Raw genomic sequence first — 12848 nt, 5'->3', positions numbered from 1 at the left:
TTTACTCAAAGCTGATTGTCGAGATGCCACCTTCTGATTCCTGAGCCCATCGGGCTGAGTTATTCCCTTGGCTCTGCAAGGGGGCTCTACCTCTCACCTCTAAGTGACACACCTGCTGGTTCCTGCCATGCCCTCCAAGGGTGGATGTTCAGTGCTCCTTTTTTTTTTTTTCCCCCGTATATTGGCTGGAGGCCAGAATCTCCGGGAAGGGCTTTCATCATTTATAGTCGCACCCATTCTGCCCACTCATAGTGTCTGAGTCTGTCCACAGGATAGGTGGTGAAGCATGAAGAAAGCAGATTTGTGCAGCAATGCAAAGTATGTGGACCGATGTCCACACCTCCACCCTCCCAAAGCAAGGCTGCTGGTACCCTTCGCAGCTGTCATCAGGAGGCAACCTCCCCGTCCAGGGGATGGGAGGCACCAAGAAACTCTAAGGATAACGTCATCCTTGAACCCCTTCCATAACTCGGGCTACGTGAGCTTGGAGAAAGTCCTTACGCTCCGTTTCCTCCTCCACAAAATGAAGATAATATTGTTGCTTACTGCATCCGTTTCCTACGGCTGCCAAAACAGACTGTGTGACTCAGAGTGACAGAAACTTATCATCGCACAGTTTGGGGGGCGGAGGTCTGAAATTAAGGAGCCCATGAAATCTGGAAGGAAAAGATTCTTCCTGCTTCTGGTGGCCCCAGATGTTCCCGGCTTGTGGCAGCCTCACGGCAATCTCCACATGGCCTTCTCCCCGTGGCTCTTCACGCTGTCCTGCCTCTGTGTCCAAATGTCCCTTTCTTATGAGGACACCGGCCACACTGGATCAGGGCCCAGCCTAACGACCTCATTTGAAATCAGTTGCCTCTGTTAAGACCTAATTTCCAAATAAGGTCACATCCTGAGGTCCTGGGGTTAAGACGCCAACATACCCTTTCGAGGGGTCACTATTCGGCTCGTAACCTAGCACTAGGGTCACGGCGAGCACAAGAGAGGGTGCAGGCAGGCAGAGCAAGCGCTGGGCTCCCCATGTTCATGACCTGGCCCCGGGCTCCAAGGACAGGCATGCTGGGTGGGGCGCACTGTGGCTTCTTTGCCAAGGTCCAGCCTAAGGTAGCCGAGGGGGACTGGATAGGACTCAAACTCCTTAACACGTAAGAACACTGTTGAAAGCAAGCTGCCGGCGTCCCGGCGGGTCCCCTCAGCTAGATATGCAAATCCAGCTTCCAGATAATCCTGGTAGCACAGACAGCTGCCTTACCCAAGGCAGTCACGTGAGCTTCTAAATTTGGCACAAAACCTGCTTTCTTCCAAAATCATGGGCAATTATCCTCTCTGAAAAGAACGAGATTGTTGGTTGTTTTTCAAGGCAAAGGAAAGGGAGAAGAAGAAGGAAGGAGGCATAGCTACCACAAATTGCTCTGGGTTGAATGCTGCCTGAGGTATTGAACTCTCGGAGCAGAGATCGGCTGCAGGCTCAATCCGCTGAAAGACCCATCAAGACAACGATGGAGATGGCCCGATGGTCACAAGGCTCCCCCAGTTCTAACTGAGCCTGGTTGTACTCCTTCCGCCATTTTGAAGAATTCTTATTTTAAAGATTTTATTTATTTATTTGAGAGAAAGAGACAAAGAGCGTGAGCAGGGGGGAGGGGCAGAGGGAGGAGCAGACGCCCCACTGAGCAGGGAGCTTGATGCGGGGTTCGATCCCGGGACCCTGAGATCATGACCAGGGCCGAAGGCAGACGCTTCACGGATTGAGCCCCCCAGGCGCCCATCAAGAATTCTTCATCAACGAAACAACGCTTATCACTCCTGTCCACCTGCCCCGGCCTCCGACTGAGGACCCAGCCGGGCTGCGGGATAAGCAGCGTGGATTTCGGGGTTCATGTTTCTGCGGGAGCTGCATCTAAACACCACTGCTTGCATCGAGTCTCCCAGCAAATCAAACCGCAATTCCGATGCCCTGAAACAAGACTGTCGTGCCCACCGCCCTTTATCATTGGAACGGCTTCTAGCAGCGCTGGAAACTCAGGGCAAGAGCTGGGAGTAATCTCGGTCAGGAAACCTCCCGCTGGTTAATTATTACCAGAGATTCTAGTGCCGTATCAACTTGTCTCCAACTACAATCCTTGTTCCAGCGGATGTTCATAAAAAATGTCATCGCATGGAGCTCTTGAAGGGGACAATTTGCAATAGTTTCTTCTTGCTGGTTTCATTGAGAAATCGTATGGAATGGAAACTGATGTTCTAGGGGAATATTACTGAGAATTTTTCTCCTTGGTCATAATGAGTCTACCTCAGAAAACTTCCAGCTAAAGTAATTTCTCCAATGTTCTGTATGGGGGTACACTTTGGGAAACCCACTGGTTCCTAATATGCTCCTAATCCCCCTCTGCTTACTTGTAGGGGAGAATTTAAGTTTGAGTCCTCAGTTCCCCAAACTTATGTGCAATGTGACCGTCTAATAAGCTCTCTGAGGTAATTGGGTCTAACCTCAGCGAATAACACAAAGGAGTTTGGTGCGCTTTTCAAAGGCAGCCATCCATCCCCAGAGCAACTCTTACCCAAGCCTCCACTGAAATGTTTGAGAGACATGGAGTCCATGCAGTCTTCCACAGGTTCTAGAATTTTCCACATGAACTAAGGTCTGTATTAGCTGGTTTCCTTCTCTGTCAGAGTCACCTGGCTGCTAAACTCTGCACTTGAATGTAGCGATGACCCGAGAAAGAGCCTTGAGTGACTGAGGACACTGTGCGCCACATCACTTACAAAGCCCATGTGAAAGATGGTGTGACACACACGCACACATGCACACACTCACCCCCATGCACGCACACTCACGCACACATCACACATGCATGCACCCATGTGTGTGCACATACACACGCACACCCATGCATGCACATATCACATACATGCACACACCCATGCATGCACACGCATGCACACATCTCACGTGCACACACGCCATGCACGTACAGGCATACACACATAAACATGAACACACATCACACAAGGACACACCTATGCATGCACGCACATACACGCATCACACACATATGCACATACATGCGTGCCCTCACACGCACACACACACCAGGAAAAATTTGCTTCCCTGAGGGAGGGACTCACGTGTTTTCTCTTTGTGAACGCTGAAACTTGATAACAGATTCATGTTTCTGTTTTTGCTCTGACCATCAAGCCCCTGAGAGCCAAACTGGCGTCTCAGCTTTGGTGCGGGGAATACCACGGGTCCCGTGTCGGTTGTCTGTCTTCCTACACTTTGCCTCTTCGGCCCCCACGCTTCTGCCATCTTGAGCTCCTCTCCCAAGTGTGGTGCCCCCGGTCCTAACGTATTATTATTTTTTCCTGATTCACACATGCATGTTGTGAAAAGCGCCTACAACCATTTGTGAACAGAGCGAGGTCTATCAGTGCATCCCTCAGTCAATCAAACTGACGATAATGGGCTCGGAGCTCAAATACCTTTCATCGGGGTAGCAGCTGTGCCGTGCAACACACATTCCTACGTGTGAACCTGAGAAACGAGGCATCGTTCCGACAACAGGTCTTGTTCTTCCGAACGTCAGCATTAGAATAAAACAAGGAAGCCTGACAGCCTCTGAGTGGGAAGGCTCGTGCCTGGGGCTCGGCCCCTCCCATATTCCAGGAGCTCCTGCAGCTTCCACCCCCTGTCTCTCCAGCTCTTCACTCACAGCAGGCAAACATGCTCGACCCTGCAGCAGAGGAAGAAAATAAAAATAAGCAATGTCCTTCCACCCTTTGTTCCTCTCTGTTTCCCTCAGAGTGAGCCTTCTGGAAGAGCTGTCCCTATCACCTGATTGGGAATCCAAAACTTTCATGGTCACCCAGAGCTGGACCAAGCACTCCTGGGTCTAGGGAAACAAAACAGTGTCCAAATCTCACATTGATTCTTTTCTGGCTGCTGTACAGATCATTAAGCTATGAATAATGGTTTCAAAGATTCGAAAAGCTTAACCAATCGAGGATAGATTCGATCCGTATGTGTGACACGCAGAGGCAAGCACATGGGTTTTGCATGACATCTTGCACGTTAGGTGGTAGCAGAGAACCTAGCTGTGAGCTAAGCCCACCCTGCCCGCTCAGGGTCCTGTCCACCACATGCCTGCCTGCAACTGCCCCCGCTTCTGCCAGCCCCGTGCCGCCACTTGGATGCTCGCCCTGCCTGGGCACTGCGCCAACCAGCTCCCCTGGCCCATCAGCAAGGCGGACTGATGTATGAAGGTGGAATGTCCAGTTCAGGGCCCTGGGGGCCTAGCTGTGTTCCCACGGGCATTCGTTTTGTACAATTTGCAGAGTAAAGTATTTGCACCACTGGTTAAACTCACCATGTTCTTTCCACTCCTTCCTTTCCTCCGGATTGCTGCTGCTGTTGGAGGGGCCCAGGCATCTGGAGCATCCATGTAGAGGGATGTTGAGCTGGGAAAATGATTGGTGTTCACGAGCTATCTCTGTGGTTTGTGTCCGTTTCTGTGGACAGTTATGTTATTGCTCACCATCCCGGTGGAGGAATAGCTTCTGGGACTCCTCCTACCGCCCCTCGGCTGCCCATCCAGCCTGCTCACGCCTTGACTTGGACCAGCTGGCTACCGGTGTCACAGACACAGAGCGTCCTGAGGGACAGCCCTCTACTACAGACGGGGAAATGCCCTGAAATCACACAGGAAAGAATTGTGACAGTCACTTTTCCAAATTTGACAGCAAGCCTAAAAGTTTACCCGAGTCTTCAGTATCTGCCCCCTAACCTTACCTGTGAACAATGACTGGTTGTGAAACCAAAGGAAACATTTCTAGACCATCAAAAACACAAAATGATTTTGACTGACCCTGCCAAGGGAAGACCTAAGCTGATTGTCTCGTCTCTCTACAGAACGTAATAATCCAAAACTATTGTCGAATACAGACCCAATCAAAGGATATGCAGCCAGATGGAAGGGCAAAGTACTACAGACAGCGGTCAGGCAGTTAGTGCTAATATTAACTATAATTCCAAACGACATAAAACAGGATCATTTTTCTGATTTGTAATTTACATGTTACATGTCAGCTTTTCACGGTGTGTCATTTGAGGTGATTTCTTTTCAAGCACAAACGATACTCATTTACCTAATTTAGTATGTGTAATTGTTTCCTCTTTCTTAAAGAGAACCCTGTACAACAAACACTGAAACACAAAAATGGCGCCATCCCCTGCCATCAGGGCTTGGGGTCAGGAACTACTCTGACAGCCCAAACCCAGAGGCCTCCAGTATCCCCCAGTGATGGGGGTCCCGGGTGCCCAGTCCCCGTGTGGGGTTCTCTCCTGCTGCCCCGAGGCTCACCCTTTGGTACAGGCCCCGACTTCTGCTCATCACTTGCCAGCCCCCTCCCTGGTCCTGGATTGCCACTTCCCCCTTATCCTGTGGTTGGAGGTCTTCCTAAAACCAGGCAGGCTTTCCCCAGGATCAAGATGATCTCTCCCAAGGGAGGGTTGTTGAGAGCAGGGCTTCTACCGTGACTCTCAGCTGCTAAGCCCCTTTGCATGGATGAGACCCCCTGGGAAATGAAACAAGGTCAACCATCCTCCCTACGCCCACCCCCTCCTGTCTTGGGCACTGGGCCTTAAACTTCTTGGGGTCAGACAGGCTAAATTGTCTTTTCCCAAATTATTTCCCTCCCGGTGCCGGCCTTTGGCTCCTCGGTAATACGGGAAAGTCATAGTTGCTACCTTACTGGATTATGGGGCCTTCATAACAGAATCCTTGTGACGCCTCAGGCACCGTGCCTGGACCATCGTGAGCACTCAGGAACTGTTAGTGGAAGTTCCGTCACCACGGTCACTGTTTTCATTAATAAGAAATATTGATATTATTAATAATAATAATACCCAGTGTGCCATCGAAGTCATCTAAACTATAGACAGAGATATTTCACGATAGAGGATAAACAGCAAAGCCCTGTGGAAAGCTGAAGGCTACCCCTAATTGGAGCCCCATTTTGGTATAGCCACTAATCCCTTACCAATCCAGTGTGATCCCCCAGCTTATACGTCCAAAGGATGTCATGAGAAACTTCCAAAAACGCTGTTTCGATCCAGATATATTATGTCTATGGAAGGCCACTGCTCTGTGAGTCCAATTTCCTTGTCAAAACAAGGAAATGAAACTAATGTTGCGTGATTGGCCCTCACTGAACTCCCACTGACTTCAAATGACCACCTTCCCTCTCCGGAGGCTTATAAACCACGTACTCAAAAGTCATTTCTAAATTCTTGCCACGGATCCAGCTCAGAGGTCTGTGGTTGGAGGAGATCCTTCATCTTTCTCTTTTTATAGAAAGCGTTGTGTCAGACTTTTCGCAGGGCCCACGAGCTTTACGGAAATAACACCACGTAGGTGTAGCTGGCTAAACCTGGCCCAGCATTGCCTCTCTATCCGGATTATCTGGACAGCTTTGGCTCGAAGTAGAATCCTGTCTCCATCTATAATGCTAGAAGAGAGGGGACATGAGTTTTTCACAACAGTGACTTCTAAAACATCTTCTTGGACTTGGTTTTCTAGAAGACTCAGGGCTTATATTGGAATCTGGCTGCTCATGGCCAGAGAAGGTGCAATGTCTGAACCCAAATAAAGGAAAGACCACCATCAAGTTCTTGGCCTCCCCTGCTGTCCAGGACATGGTGAGCTGGGGTCACTTTGCTTCTGTGACTGCCACCAAGGGCAACCCAGAGCAAATCAGAGCTGGCTCTTGGTAGAAGGGAGGCCACAGCCATAAGGGCTGGTGGGAGAGGCGAGGGCCACGTGAGGTCTTTATGGCCTGAAAAAGAAAATAAATGCATGAGCCATATCTGTCTGGTATTTCCATCTGGCCCACATCCATTTCCCTCTCTTTAGGTTGTAGGGCACTGGCTTTTTTCCGGAATCATCCTACCCTACCTTAGACCAAGTAGGTCATGCAAAGCTGACCCACCTTTGGCGCTTGGACAAAGGCTATAAAATAGGCCTGGCCGGTGAGATGTCACACCTGCTCAGCCAGTTAATTAATTTGAGATGTGCAGCACCTGATTCAGTGCAGCCAACCACCTTGGGCCCTGGCCCTGGGCTTGGCTGAGATCGCTGGGAGTGTCTCTCTCTGCTTTGGGCCTGGAGAGCCCACCTTTGGGAGACTCTGTCTGAGAATAAAACCATCAAAGATGAAAACAGAACCCAGGGATGGAGACCAACTTCTGTCAACGTTCTCTGAGTATCTGGAAGTGGTTTCCCCTAAAGGTTGATTTAACAACCACCGGGACTTTCAGCCATATAAGCCAATAAACTCATTTCTTCTTGGGCCAACTTGAGTTATAGTTCTGTCTGTTGCAACTAAAAGAATGGTATCTGATTACCATTCTGCAGAACTGGAGAGCTTAGAAACAGGTCAGGCAGGCCAAGGACCAAAGCATGGTGGCAGATAGCCCTGACACTCACCAAAAGCCCACTTCTCGATTTTCCAGGGTCATATTAGGATTGCACTTCTCCACTCTTTCTGAAGTTAGCTGTGGCCATGGGACTTACTCTGGTAAATGAAATGTGATCAGAGGGGCACATATCAATCACTTCCAGGGAGAAGCTTTACAAGCAAATGTGTTATTTCAATATATTCCCTTTTTCCTGCCTTGCCAATCATGGGAACATAGAGACAGAATCTCCCTCAGCCTGAATCCATGAGATCTAGATAAGCCTGTGTCCCCAGCCAGGCAGTGATGAACACGTAGCATGAGTGAGGTCAGGGGGACAAACGAACAGAAACGGCTCTTTAATCCACCGGTATCTGGGGCTTGTCTGCTACAGCAGCTTGGTTTATCTGATCCTGACTGGTGCAAACACCTAGGGGGCAGCAGAGAGAGCCCAGGCAGAAATCAGGCAAGGTGGCCTTCTTGGGTGGTCAGCTATGTCATCTAGGAGGATCTTGAAGATTGATAGTCTCCAAAAGACCATTAGATAAGTCATGTGGATGTTGTTACAACAAGGAGGTAAAAGAAACAATAGGAGGAAAGACAGGTTTGTCAGTAGCCAGGAAGCATCAGATAATACTCGTCAGCTGAAGGAGACAGGAGAAAGGGAATCTGGAGGAAGGTATGACAGTGATCACAGCAAGAAGAAAGAACTGCATTGACAAATGTACCTGCCTGGATAGTTCTGAGTCAGGGTCTCAGCCGACTTACGTGGGCTATGCTGAAGTTCCAGGGAGACTCTGAAGATGATCCTGGAGAGACCATCATCCCGTGTGTGTGTGCTTGTAGAACCAGACTCTATTCATCTTGTCCCTCGGAGTGGTGTGGGGTCCTGACCAGATAAGAGAGTTCCAAAGACGATCGAAGCACAAAATAATGTGTTTCTTTTGGGGGGGGGGGGATTCTGACATAGCTTATTGTTTTAGTTATCCTGCTGTACAGCAAATTGCCCCAGAATTTATGGCTTGAAACAATAAGGATATGTATTATGTTACAGTTTCATTGGGTGGGGAATTTGGAAGTGGATCAGCTGGGTGCTTTTGGCTCAGGGTCCTCATGAGCTTACAGTCAAGGTGTTATCTGGGGCTACAGTCATCTGAGAGTTCGACTGGGACTGAGGATCCATTTCCAAGAAGACTCTGTCACATCACATGGCTGTTGGCTGGAGGCCTCGGCCCCTCACCAGTTGGGCCTCTCCACAGAGCTGATTGAGAATCCTTACAACATGGCAGCCGGCCTCCCCCAGAGCTGGTGACCTGAGAGAGTGAACAAGGGAGAGGTCATAATGCTTTTTATGACTGAGTCTCACAGTGTAGACCTAATCTCCAAGAAGTTACAAACCCACTTCCACCATCTCCTATTTGTTAGAAACAAGTTGCTAAGTCTGGCCTACAATCAAAGAGAAAGGAAGTAAGCTCCACCTCTCGTAGGGAGGAATACCAATTTGTGGACAAACTTTAAAACCAGCACATGCATGCATCGTGTTCTTTTCTTAGTGCAGTAGACAGAATAATGGACTCCAAAGATAGCCACATCTTACGTCCTGAAACCTACAAATGCGTGACCTTACTTGGCAAAAGAGATTTGCAGGTGTGATTGAGTGAAGGACCCTGAGATAGAGATTATGTAGATGGGCTCAGTATAACCACCAAGGTTCTTATCAGAAAGAGGCAGGAGTGTGAGGGTCAGAGATGTGTGGACAGAAGCAGAGGTGGAAGTGATGTGAGGAAGAGGCCACAAGCTGTGGGATATAGGCAAAGGGCAAGGCATAATAGCCCCCAGAAAAAAATGTAGCCTTCCTGACACTTGATGATAGGACCCCTGACTTCCGGAACTGTAAGAGAATAAATCTGTGTTACTGTGAGCCCCTGAGTTAGTGGTCATGGGTTACAGCAGCAAAAGCTGGCTAATACATTTTGCAAGTATTGGTTGAACACAAACCATGCGATGGGAAGACAGAGCCGTAGGGGATATAGAAGTGAACGCGAGAAACAAGTCATGGAAAACAGACAAACAAATACCTGAACAAAATAAATCAATCAGTGAGAATTGCTACAAAGGCAGTAACACCAGGTGATATGATTCAGCCATTGGGGGGCTGCTGGAGGTGGGTATTTGAGGCTAGAGGGTCAGGGAAGGCCACTTGGAAGGAGACTCATGAGAAACAGCAGTCAGCCTTGTAAACATCTGGGAGAAGAGCAGAAAAACATCCAGAAAGAGGAAACACCAAGTGCAAAATTCCAGAGGCACAGATAGTCTCGGCGTATTCCAAGAAGAGAAAGCAGAGTGAGCAACGGGGAGAGATGGGCAGGTCCAGGTCACGTAGGGCCGAGTGAATGCGCCTCTGAGCCAGATTCTGCTTGGGGAAGTGCTACGACCTGTTTTACCGTGGAAATCCGCTCCCCACCCCCAACCACCACGCTGCTGTTGGATAAGAGCTGGAAGGGGACAGAGTGGCCCCTGGGAGGGAGATTGGGAAGTGGCATAATAGCACAGAGATGCGATGGGTGGACTAGGGAAGGGGTGGCTGGATCAGAGGGTCCTTTACACATGGAGATGACAGAACTGCTCCATCGGCCAGGGAGTGAGAGTTGAGCCAAAGAGAAGAATCAAGGGAATATTCTAAGCACCTGAGAAGGAGCCTCTGTAATTTTGGTTTCCCTGGAGAAGTGGTCAGTGCTGTGGTATCCATGCTCTGCACCCCGACGGCTGTGATACTGGGTTAAAGGGCTGTTGGCCCCCTTACTGGCTGTGTGACCTCAAGTGTGGGACTAGACAGTCCCTGTAGCCTTATCCAGTGCGAAGATTCTTTGGGTTTTTAGTGGCTTTTATCCAGACAGCTCCCCCACCTGGGGTACTGACTGTGTGTAGCTGTCAGCAGAGAAAACAGGGAGCAGCCAGCACCCCAACATGCTGACACCGGAGGGCCTCCTTATCCACAAAGGCACAAAATGACCCAGGCAGCTCCACGCAAGGAGACCACAAATAAGGCAGCAGAGAGATCAGACGCGTCTACTTTTCATCTGTTCTCTTTCAGGAAACGCTCACCGTTGATGATGGACAAGCAGCTGCTGACTCCGAATGGGACTCAGACCCCTTGACTCCACGTTGTAAAAGGCGAAAGATTTGTACTATCTGAAGAGAAACCAGAGTATTGACTCCACGTTGTAAAGAACCGAATTCTACAATCCCCAGGTCGAGAGTTGGACGGTTAATGCCCACGAGGGAGAGCGAGTCTCTGCCATTCTCTGCAGGCTGCGCGTAGCGATGGTAACCCCCCACCCCCGTCCTCTGCGACTCCCACGCATATGGTCTGTCTCTTCAGAGCAAGAGTGCGATGATTCTTGCCTAGAAGTTGCCTTTGTTTTGACATTTGACTTAATTACCACATGTGCCTATAAAAAATACATTTTTTGGTGCTTTGTCTATAATAAGAGTTCAGGAAATATTTGTTGAGTGAATGTGTGGATGGATGGATGAAGTCGACATTATCTGGAAGATCTGGGTCCCTTTGGCCAGACTTCTCAGTGGAAACTCTGGCTCTGGCAGTGTGGGTCTGAGAATGACAGGGTCAAGAGATTTGTCAACAATACCTAAGGCCAAATATTCATGGGTATCAACGATGCGGCTTAAGGCATGGATCCCTGCAAAACCGATATTTTTTTAATTGCATTTCTTTAAAAATCAATTACATGAGAGACCAAGGGCATGTGCATAGTATTTCTGCCTCTTTGGGGATTTGTTCTTACTGGCAGTGATTTCAAGTCCTGACCAGTGGCCGTGGAGAGCTGCATGAGCTCATTCCTTATCAAATAAAGCATATTTGTACCCAGAATCCTAATGCTCTGTGGATTCCAGGAAAGCATTTATTTGGAGCTCCTGGAAAATGAGGAAATAAGTAATGTAAGAGACATGGGAAGTGAGAGAGATGTTACTGCCCCATAAACAGTTACTCGTGCCCGGTATTTCAAACACTGCTTGTTTGCTTTCTCACAAGAGCTAAGAAAGGCGACAGTCCTTGGTGAGCGTGAGAATGGCTTGGCTTTCTTACAACTCGCTTTCATGCAGTCCGTGTGCAAACTGATCAAATGGAAAGAGCAAATATAAGAAAATGGGGTTAAGCTCTTCCTTGCAGACCCATGAGCAGCAGCACTCGGCTTACTGCCCTATTTTGCTAAATAAGCAAAAGTGGTCCCTCTGCTCTACAGAGAGCAGCTTCTCGGTGCACTGTCTCGGGGAGCGTTATTTGAAAGGACAAAAGTAGAGTGAGACCTGCCCGGCTTGGGGTCTAGCCCCTGAACTTGCTGGTTACCTTAGGACCCTGCTGTGTCCCCTCCCTCTGCCACACCCTCTGCGCATGAACTCACTGAGACCTGCTGGGGCCCCCTCCCCCGCCTGCCCACAGCCTTTAGATTTGTTTTCCAATCTGCTGGAACATGAGCTGAAGAGTGTTTGGTGTGGCACAAGGGGAAGCCCGTGGAGCGGTGAGCGGGGATGCTGCCCTGGCCTCTGGGGGGGGGGGGTGCGGAGGGGGGGCTTCACCTTCTTATTCAGACTTGACTCCTCCATGCTCCATCCTGGGGCAGTTCTCACCCCAGCCTGCAGGGGGACAAAGGAGTTTGTCGCCCTTCCTAGGAGGAGGGCAGACTGCAGGCTGAGGGGTTGTGTCTTTCTTGGGAAGGGATGGCCATGTGCAGGACCTCAGGGAGCTGTGGCCAGTGGTAGCAGTGGAAGAGGCAGAAAAGGCGGGAAACAAGCAGGCCATCTGCTCAGGAAGAGACCAGAACCTGAATTAAAGGGAGTGGGAATGCTGATGAAAGGGGACGAGAGGCAGGGAACTTTCTAGAAAGGCACTGACTTTCCAACAGTGGCAGCTTCTAGGATGGTGGATGGGGACTGTGGAGAACAGTCAGGTCCCCAGAGGTGACTGTGCCACTCACAGAAACATGACAGACTGCAGGAGAGCACCCAGGATGGGCAGGGACGCTGCTCTCATTCTGACATGCTGAACTGAGGGGTTCTCGGCCTCAAATTCAGGGTGCAGCTCCAGAGATGTCTGATGTCAGGTCTGAGCGATGACATGTGGTTGAGGCAGTACCAGGGGAAAGAGCGAGAGGGGGGCCCAGACAGAAGCAGCGCTTCCGGGGACTCGGGGAGGATCCTTTCCCTGTGGTGCGAACAGAAAAACAGTCAGGTCTCAGAATGCTTCCTAAAGTGCATTTGGGAATTAGAGCCGCGGTCTTGGATAGAATTTCTGTTTTGGTAGAAAACACAAGATGTACGGTGTACAGCATAAAACTTTCAAAAATTTAATGATAATGAAAGCCAGGGATATCTGGTC

The 12848-nt window shown here is 49.6% G+C and overlaps 1 long non-coding RNA gene across 1 annotated transcript; it reads right to left on the bottom strand.

The window, feature by feature from the left end:
• Positions 1–1593: 1593 nt before the first annotated feature.
• LOC130542443 (uncharacterized) lies at positions 1594–4505 on the bottom strand. Its single transcript, XR_008956996.1, has 2 exons — positions 4365–4505; positions 1594–3731 (listed from the first exon to the last, which is right to left on the bottom strand). It is a non-coding gene; the product is annotated as an uncharacterized LOC130542443 (long non-coding RNA).
• Between the last annotated feature and the right edge of the window lie 8343 nt (positions 4506–12848).

The sequence above is a fragment of the Ursus arctos genome, unplaced genomic scaffold, assembly GCF_023065955.2.
Source record: "Ursus arctos isolate Adak ecotype North America unplaced genomic scaffold, UrsArc2.0 scaffold_1, whole genome shotgun sequence".
NCBI lineage: Eukaryota > Metazoa > Chordata > Mammalia > Carnivora > Ursidae > Ursus > Ursus arctos.
Note: the sequence above shows the minus strand (reverse complement) of the source record. Positions and strands in the feature narration are given on the sequence as shown.